The sequence below is a fragment of the Ostrea edulis genome, chromosome 1 (genome assembly GCF_947568905.1).
Source record: "Ostrea edulis chromosome 1, xbOstEdul1.1, whole genome shotgun sequence".
Classification (NCBI taxonomy): Eukaryota; Metazoa; Mollusca; class Bivalvia; order Ostreida; family Ostreidae; genus Ostrea; species Ostrea edulis.
In genome coordinates, this window is record NC_079164.1 from 67,067,368 (window position 1) to 67,077,340 (window position 9,973).

Sequence of the window (9,973 nt, forward strand, 5' to 3'; positions counted from 1 at the left end):
TTCTGTGGTTCTGTGTATTCCTATGTAAAACTTTAAACCCCACTTGCGATCCCCACCTGACCCTACATTGTATATGTCAAGATGTAACACTTAAATCTACACCGAGTAAGGATAAAAACACATTAATTTGATATATTGTACTCCTATTGTTTTTTAAAAAAGAAAGATTTTAAAAGAATTTTCCTATACTAGTATGCTCCTACATAATGTAAAACTTATTCGGTACCAATTTTGATGCACCAGATGCGCATTTCGACAAATAATGTCTCTTCAGTGATGCTCAACCGAAATGTTTGAAATCCGAAATAACAATGAAGTATTAGAGCTATTATAGGGAAAAACAGTGTGCCAAAAAAGTGGAGTCAAATTCGTCTAAGGATAAGAGCTATGCGTGAGGGAGATAATCCTTAATTTTGAAAAGAATTTCTAAATTTTATAACAGCAATTAAATATACACCCGTATTTTCAAGCTAGTAACGAAGTACTTGGCTAATGGGCTGTAGAGACTGCGAGATTCACGTTGTGAACTTGAAGAAATTGGTGTGTTTATATCTCAACTGACTCGATACACAAGAGCTTGTTCTGCGCATGATCGGTTTTTCAATCGAAATAGACTACTAGCAAACAATTTGAAGGTGCAGAGGTTTCAAGAGTCTCGTTTAAAGTCAGCATTTTGCAAATTCTATAGTCGTTATAACGATCTAGTTTGCCAATACAACCTATCATTAGGTAAAATACTGTCTGGCGTGTTTCATACAGATTGTTAGGCCGTTCTTGACACCTTTATTTTGACTATGGATGACTCCGTTTACCATATCAAAAATATAGGGCTCACGGGGGCGCGACCGGTAGACAAGGGATGCTTACTCCTCCTAGGCACCTGCTCCCACCTCTGGTATATCCAGGGGTCCGTGTTTGCCTAATATTCTATTTGATGTTGATTATGGGAGTTATGCGATTCGTAATTTTAGCCTTTCATTTTAGATGAGCAAATATATTTTCAAGCCAATTGGATCATAAATATGTAATCAATGTAGTACATCTATGATTAGAATTCTAATGTGCTTGAATTAGAAGGGAAGTTGCATTCAGAAACAGGGACAAAACATGAGACTTGAAATATTTATCATCGCCAACCAAAAACTGCTTACCTTCAAACTGACTTACTCAATTCACATCATTCCCCAATAAAATATATAATTCAATACACTGTACAATAGTATAAATAGGGAAATTTTGAATGCTTACAGTTGTGCTTTGATCCACAGGAATACCGGCAACATTTGTCACATCTGTGGTATTACGAAAAAGAGCTGGAACATGCGATATATAACGAAGAATTTCTATCGTAACTGATTCAACCAATGGACAGTGTTGTCTGTCCTTCATATTAGGTTGTCTTGTAACACCGATCACATTGTCGAGTTCTGTTTGGAGAGACATCTGAAGATCCGGTCGTTTTGCCAATATATGTATCATGGATAGCAATATTGTTCTTGTGGTCAAGTGGCCTAAAATAATTATTAAGTTATATGGTAGTCAATGGTGATAACCTGGACGAAAGTGTATGGTGCTAGGAAGGACGGTAGTGTGTGGTTCTAATATGGATGGTAGTGTGTTTTGCTAACTAAGACGGTTACGTGCGGTAGCAACTGGAGTATTTGTGAATGCTAATTACTGGAACGATAATCTACGGTGCGAAATGAGTTGGTGACCTAAACGATGGTAACACCATACACTACCGTTCGAATAAGTACTGTACATTACGTACAGTACTTATTCGAACGGTAGTGTATGGTGTTAAATGGAACAACATTGTATGGAGCTACCTTGGGCGAAAGTGTACGGTGTTTACTTTGGTGGTTGTGTATGGTGATAACTGGGACGATAGTGTATAACGATAATTGGGACGGTAGTGTATGATGATAACTGGGACGGTAGTGTATGGTGATAACTGGGTCAGTAGTGTATGATGATAACTGGGTCAGTAGTGTATGATGATAACTGGGTCAGTAGTGTATGATGATAACTGGGTCAGTAGTGTATGATGATAACTGGGTCAGTAGTGTATGATGATAACTGGGTCAGTAGTGTATGGTGATAACTGGGACGGTAGTGTATGGTGATAACTGGGACGGTAGTGGTTATGATAACTCGGATGGTAGGTTGTGGTAGCTGGCGTTGTTGCTCACGGTTGGGATGATTTTGCATCGTGTATTTATTGATATAGTCCACAACAGACTTGTTGCCAACTTTTCTGATATCTTCACTTGTAATAACTATATTGTACTTTTAACATAGAAAACTTTAATAGATATCAAACTTTTCCTTAAACTGTTTTATGCAGGTGACATTTACAATATGATGATGCCTACCTCCCACGATTAGGTTCACAATTATAGCCCATATATGGAGGTCTGTAAACCACTGATGCCCGGATGAATCTCGTTCTAGGGTGATTTTCTTGATAAATTGATACACACTTTTGTCCCCTGTTTGTCCTTTCTTCATGGGAAAATAATATTATTCTGAATATTAAGATTAAAATCTGTATTCAAATCAATTCAATTCTGTGATCTAATCAAAACAGCTTATCTCTATTGTTAACCCCTATGTCTGATGTATGATAAAGTTTTATCACAAGGTAGTCTGTGCACAAACCAGCAGATGATATTTTCAACTTACCGATAAACTGTCTAACATTTCAATTAACTGGTCTTTCATTTTTATCACATCTTGAATTCTTTTTGAATGTGGGAGTGGTAAGAATTGAAGAAAAGGAAATGCATAATACACCATATCTGTTCCTAAGTTTGTGACTTCGTTCAACCCGTGATCCAATCTCTTCATCAAGGATTGCAGTTGACCATGTCTACCAAAACTTCTTCCAATCAGCTTAGATAAAACATTTGTAAATGTAACAATACATTATACCCTAGTTTACAATTGAATGAATGTGTAACAAGTCTAAATTATATGTTATAAAAATACAACCTTTTCGTCTAATTTAACAGAGTCACTACTAATTTGTAACGTGTAGCCGTCACCAGCCAAATGCTGATCACGCTCACCATTGCTTAACTTGCGTGATCAAGAGAGACTCTACCACATCACTGGAAAAGCTAGCTCACTAGCGAGACAATGTAAGTTCTCTATACTGTCCGCTACAGTATAAATTAGTGCGTAATGAAGATTTGCCTAGATGCCATTGGGTATCGTTAGCACAATAAAAGTAAAAATAAACATCTAAGTCCTTTTCCCACATTACAGTGAGCACTGAATAATATTACGAGCTCTATTGACGATTTAAAAGCGCGCGAAAATGTTCGAGCTGAAACTGTACATTATGTAGAAAAATTCTTTGACGTTACCCCAGAAGTCCTTCAATCCTCGGGTATTCCATTATGTTTCACACAAAGCGTACGAGTTACAAACCACGCTCCGAGTAGTCTCGATTATCCAGACGTTTGTGTAATACTCCCACTTGATCAGTATTTTTTCTAAACTCCAAGCGAAGCTTATCAAAATTAGGATAAAGACATTGATTGATTAGTTCAGAAAGGTAATACCTGTACCCATAGAAACTACTTTGAATCGAACTCTAGAGAGTTGAAAGTTGAAGCAAAAAGTTTTCACTAAAAGATTAATAGATTAAAAAATAAGAACATTTTTTTTCCGGAGATCATTTTGGATACTTCCTTGCGTAACTATTATGCAAGCTGAATGTGACACATGAGATGAAGTTGGTTTAAAATACATCAATTAATCCTGACAAATTATCGTTTGTTTGAGTTCATACAAGGAACCAACACGTTAATTAGGCAATATTGCAAACACATTTTCATTCAATAATGTTTTTAATTTTTATAGAAAGTGTTCAGACGTTTGTTGGGAGTATACACTGGATGATCTAAAATAAGCTCCGAGTGGAAGTCCTTCATAACAAGCTGTGGAGATCTCGAAAATTCACATCTAGTTAATCGTAAATAACAAAATTATGTAGATTATCTCAATTCCATTCTAGTCATGTGTGGGTGCGTTCAGAGTACTAATTCTAGTTGACAAAAGTTACCATTGGCAGAATTTTTTACCATTAATTGGTACGACAGTGTTACCAATGTTTCCCAGTAAAAAAATATCGATGGTAAACATTTCTGCAGACAACCTAGAGCTCTGTTAGCGTTGGTAATTATCATTTATCAAAAATGGCGTTGCGTACAGACTGAAAGCAACTGCTTTTATATTAAAGCTTTTACCTTAAATCTTCGTAGACATCAACTAAAGAGGATTTCAAATTTGTTGTTTCAAATATTTCCCTGGACAGACGGAGATTGGTTTTCAATTAATAAAATGTATATGATGGTATAGTAATCATGCAGTCTTCTAGCCATTTCGTCCAATATTCTACTCATGATTTGCAGGAGAGAAAATGCACAACCCACTCCGCTCTCTTTTTATGGACCGAGAACTTTTAGAATGAAGATGGGAAACATAATCTACAGAAGAAAGTAATTAGCAGTACTTAAAAACATTTCTAAGCAAATCTTCTTCATTCAAAATTAAACGCGTATATCTTTGACATTTAGTGCTAACTGACCAGCCACTGTTATACCAATGATACCACTGTTGAAATTCTCATCAAACTCATTCAGAGTACACGGGATCCAGTGGTACGAACGATTCATATTTTCATCATTGGCAAATCGGTAATAATAGCATTGGATTTATTCTGAACGCATCCATTTATGTATTGCACCACATTAGGCCTAAATGTGTGATATCACGGTATATGTTTTGACATCCTAATACAACTAAACAGTGGCAGATCTAAATTCGGCATTCTTTCCGTATCTGAAAATAGCAACGTTAACCGATCACGTCTAGTTGATAATTTCAACTCCTTGGTATGCCCAGTGATGCAAACTTCGATGACATTGATGGTTACTTTAGCATGTACACACAGTATGGAAATCAACCACTTACCATGACAGAGAGGATCATTGTTGTATTTCTGTGTATGAAAATATGAAACTTTCTGCTTGACATATTCATATTAATTCTGAACTTGTGAATGGATCGCAAAGAATCCTCACAACAAGCACAAAAGGTTAGTCAAACATTTGACAATGTATTTACTAAATGTGGATGTTGGAAATACCTAATCATTGTTTTTAATATTAGGATTCTGCATATCATTATGGAATGTGAAGATAACGAACTATGATCAATCTTATAAATTCCATGAAGAGTAATATTGTTTTAATTTTCTCTTTTAAATTTTGCCAGTGCTTCATGAGGATTATAATTTTAATCTTAATCACAGACTGGCTATTACATGGATATCTTTGAAGATTTTTATTATCCTATTATGCGATTTTCATTACACTACAAATTTCCCATTTTCTTTTAGATTCAATATCTTAAATCCATCGATCCACTGATAAAGGCTATTTCAGGCGTGATATGGGTAAATTGAGGGACGGAACCAACCACTCCTTGAGCTTAGTAGAAATACATTTGCCTATTTTTATGCACTTCCAGTCGTAACATACTAATTGTTAGTCCCTAGTTTCAGTTAATAAAATGTTGCATGGCGTAGAACCAACTTTCCTGGGGAACATTTCTAAATCCGCAAATATCAATCTGTATGTAGCTGCTCTCGCTTTAACATATTGTGATTTTTTTTAAACGTATAAATCTTAAATACCATTTCTAAGATTTCTCCTTATTTGTCAGTCAATAGAATAGAACAGTGAATGACGAACACTGCGTTATTTCTTCAAACTAATTGGTAGGAAGGTTAATGTTATGATTTAGTGTGGCATTCTGACGTCATTTTGATTCGATGTCATATGAACAGTAACATATTTGAAAGGTTTTTTTTTTATAACAAAATCATATTAGGATACTTTTAATCTAAATTCTTATTATTTCTATCGAACTTGTTAATTGCGAGCAATTAGGTCAGCCTCTACTATTTTACTGCGTAACTGATCTTACCAAATCTTCGATAGTGTTCAGAATAAATTCTTCCACGATATCGATCGGATCAACAGTTTGACCAATGAACGACTGGATCTCATTCTTCATAGTAATCAAGTTTTGTGTGATTTGTCTTTCTCTGTCCATAAGCCCCTCTCCATAGGCATTTAAAGTCTTGTACATCATCTTCCTCCTCTTTGTCCAATTTTGGTCCGGCGATGTAGCAAAAACAACATCACTATTAAGCCGAAAAAAATATTGACCAATAAACGTCGCAGGTCGACCAGCCATCGTAGTTGCAGTGGGCTCTTTTAGTAAGAGATTTCGAGCGAGTTCCGATGAGCTGACGACAAGAAACTTTTTACCTAGACATGTAAACTGAAATAGATCCCCGTACTGTTTACTCCATTTATTGAATGTTACATGGAGTTTTTCCAAATCCAAATCACACAACACACCAAGAACAGGTTTACCCGGGGGCCCAGGGAATTTCTTATCTTTTCGCCATCTTTTAAAAACCGAACACGCAAAGTATGAAATCACTATAATGATTGCTATGTACAAAACATCCATTTTACAACCTCTATGAGTCCTACATTCATCGAAGAGGTAAACCGCGTGATGAAATATTTTTATAATCATTGCAGCGCAGTCATTCAGTCATTGCGAGGAGGAGCTTTTTAGCGGGGTCATTCACTGAGTAGAGGTATAAACGAAACTTCTGATGGCAAGAAATCAACAATCTTAACACTTTGATTTTCTTTTCTAATTCATCCAATCAAACTACAAATAAAACAGTACTACCATTCAGTAGTGATGTTTATTAATGTTTTTGTAAAAAGAAAATTGTGTTTATAAATACAGCTGTGATTACATTTGTCATTACCGCAACATCGTTTTTTTAAAAATAAAACTTCATTTTATTTGACTGAAAAAAGTGAAAATAACGAACAATGATCATTGTCACAATTCCTATGAAGAATACAAAATTAGGAGTAGAGCAAACACGTACTACTGAACACACCAGAGGTGAGACCATGTGCCTTGGCGGAGTAAGCATCCCCTAATATTTAGTCCCCGTGATGACTATTTTTATACAATCTTCCTGTATCCTATATTCGAGGTAGGAGGTCACATTCTTCATAATAACTTTATTAATTTAACGCAGAAATTCAATTATTTGGTTCGGCGCAATGTGGAATGCTCCGATTTATTTGAACAGGGTATTGTTCGAGGAGTGCTGCACTTTTGTCATTACAATATCATTTAGCTATTATTTTTGGGATTTAAGAAATGAAACTTATAATTCTTTGTTTGATGCATGTATCAAACGAAACATTGGACGGAAAACTTCATCAATGCGCGTAGCACATTGATGAAAAAGTTTTCCGTCCAATGTTTCGTTTGATACATGCATCAAACAAAGAATTATAAGTTTTATTTCTTATCATTTAGTTATGTTTTTAAGATAGAAAAACAAATAGTTTCTCCCATCAAAAAGCTTGAATTAACGTTTCTGAAATGGTGCGTAGGAATACATATAGGTAAGAATGAAAACAACAACAAAACGGTATGGCTGTGCGTTCTGGTCAGGAATAGTTACTGTGCAGATTTAAATGGATTATACGCCAAATTAAAGGTGCATTGGTTAAAAGCTGAATTAAATATAAAGGAATATAACAAGTGGTGACTGGATTTATGCTGCATCGTGTTGGAGGATACGTTGAACACTGGTTGTGTCGTTGGTACGGTGGAATGCAATTCGGCTCCATTTCAATATCGAGGGAAAAGTTCAAAACGCACTCGTTGACTGAGCCCCATATAACGCAGTTCAATTTCATTGATATTTACCAGATCAGAAGTCGCCACTTCCTCCGTCATGTTATCGATCTCGTAAAACAGACGATTCATACCGGGAACTCGTGTAATCTGTCTACTTCTACCAGTAAGTGGTCTACGTCATCAAGTTGACTATTCTGCCACGTCATCGCCTATGCATGTTCTTTCTCTAAATTAATTTGTATTTTATTCATATCTTTAGTTGTGCTTATTTTTGATAGCAATGAAAAACAAAAATCAAACAAATGCATTTCGTTATATATGCTTGTGTGGAAAATCCCGTTCTATAAATAACGCTAGAATTAGAACGGGGAAGGCGCATTCCAGAGAAAAGTAGTCCCGCGTGCTTAGTGCAGATGAACTCCGAACGAACTTTTGACAGAGAAATCAAACGAATTTTTCAACCAATCAGCATCGTTGATAAGCCATCACTTTAAAAGTTATTATATGATTAAGAAATGAAACTTATAATTTTTTATTTGATGCATGTATCAAACGAAAAATTGGACAAAAAACTTCATCAATGCGCGTAAAAGAATTATAAGTTTTATTTCTTATCATTTAATTATGTTTTTAAAATAGAAAAAGAAATAGTTTCTCTCATCAAAAAGCGTGAATTAACGTTTTTGAAATGGCGCGTAGGAATACCTATACGTAACAATGAACACAACAACAAAACTGGCTGTGCGTTCAGGTTAGGTAGAGTTACTGTGCAGAATTGATTGGTTTATACGCCAAATTAAAAGGTGCAATGGTTAAGAGCTGAAGTGGATATAATTGAAGAGAACAAGTGGTGACTGGATGTATGCTGCATTGCGTTCGAGGAGACGTTGAAGACTGGTTGTGTCGTAGGAGCGGGGGAATTTCAATATCAAGTAAAAAGCTCAACACCTCTTCATCTAAATTGTCCTCGTTGACTGAGTCCCATATAACGCAGTTCAGTTTCATTAATATCTCCTAGATCAAAAGTCGCTGCTTGCTCCGTCATGTTATCGAACTCGTAAAGCAGACGATACATACCGGGAACTCGTGTTTACAATCTGTCTACTTCTACCAGTCAGTGTCCTACGTCATCAAGTTGACTATTCTGCCACGTCATCACTAGGCCTATCTGTGTTGTTTCTTTGAATTAATTGAATTTTATTCATATCTTTGGTTTTGTTTATTTTTGGTAGCATCTTGTTCAAACGCATCGTCGCAAACCACGGAATATTGTTTCATTCTATTTTTTTCATCCATGGTAATACATTTCGTTTATACTGCCTGTGTGGAAATTCCCGTTCTATAAATAGCGCTAAAATTAGAACGGAGAAGACGCATTCCAGAGAAAAGTAGCCCCGCGTGCTTATACATCGAGGGTCAAACACGTGCACTGAGAAAACAGTTAAGGTAGGGCAAACAAACCGCCATTTTCTGAAACCGTCTCGATGTTTTAACTCTAACTTTAAACTTTTGAACAAAATGAATGGGATACCTCAATGCACTGACCCAGTAGACCCTATAATATCACATGCAAGTCGTCAGTTATATGTGTACTTACTATAAACAAAGGTTAAGTAGTTTCCTGTTTAGATCAGACTTTAAGGAGGAATGTTCCAACAGAAACATTTGATGTGGATGAAAGGTGAAGATAATGAACAGCTGGGCAAACACGGAGCCCTTGATATACCAGAGGTGGGATCAGGTGTCTAGGAGGTGTAAGCATCTCCTGTCGACCGGACATAGCCGCCGTGAGCCCTGTATCTTGATCAGGTAAACGGAAAAGTGGAGGATATGTACATCAATATTTTAAAATTTAAAACTTCCACATTTATTTCATTTAGTCAAAAGATGCAGTTTTAGTAGAAAGCAATCTGAAAAATTGAATCCCCCTGATATACTCAAACCCGCGATCTACACTTCAGCAGCTGATGTGAAAACCTATACTACTGAGTACTGAGCTAGGCAATGATATTTGAAATTGATAGACAAACATTGATGATATTTTTATTTTCATGATACCGATGTACATGTATCAATGACTTTCATAATGGAACGGAGTGGGTTTAAATGCTAGGATAGTAATCAGAAACAATCTGATGGGTATTTTATTCTATCTCTTAACTACGCAAACAATTTGAAACTATTTTTCATGTGTTACGTGTTCTAAAAT